Genomic DNA, 589 nt, shown 5'->3' on the forward strand with positions numbered 1-589 from the left:
GTGTGGTGGTAGAAAGTAGAAAGATATATAAGGCGTGAGGACCAGAAACTAGAGGCTTTTGGCTGGTTAAGCATTTGGCTGGTTAGGATTTTGGCCTGGTTAAGCATTCAGGCTTTTAAGCAGCAGTTCAGGTGAGAGCCATTGGGATGAGGACGCAGAAGCTTCCAGTCTGGGGAAACAGGACCAGCTGAGGAAATGGCAAGGTGAGATAGCTGTGGCTCGTTCTGTCTCTCTGATCTACCAGCATTGACCCCAATAACCCGCCTCAGGTTTGATTTTATTAATAAGAACTTTAAGATTCCTGCTACAGATAACTCCAGTTAGATTTACACAAGTTGTTTCCTTGGTCCACCAAACATTTATTCAGTAACCACCACAGCCAAATCATAATTAGCAGCACAGTAGTTATCATGGGAAATTTCTGTCTGATGGATGTAAGCCGAAGATATTGATCTTCTGAGGACTTCATTCCACATCACTGCCTTTACCATTATTAGTTAAAGTATTAAATTACATAAAAGTATCTCATTGCTTCTAGCTTACATCTTTTTTTAATTTTAGGACATTTTACTTGTTCACTTTATGCATG

The sequence above is a fragment of the Peromyscus maniculatus genome, chromosome 12 (genome assembly GCF_049852395.1).
Source record: "Peromyscus maniculatus bairdii isolate BWxNUB_F1_BW_parent chromosome 12, HU_Pman_BW_mat_3.1, whole genome shotgun sequence".
Classification (NCBI taxonomy): Eukaryota; Metazoa; Chordata; class Mammalia; order Rodentia; family Cricetidae; genus Peromyscus; species Peromyscus maniculatus.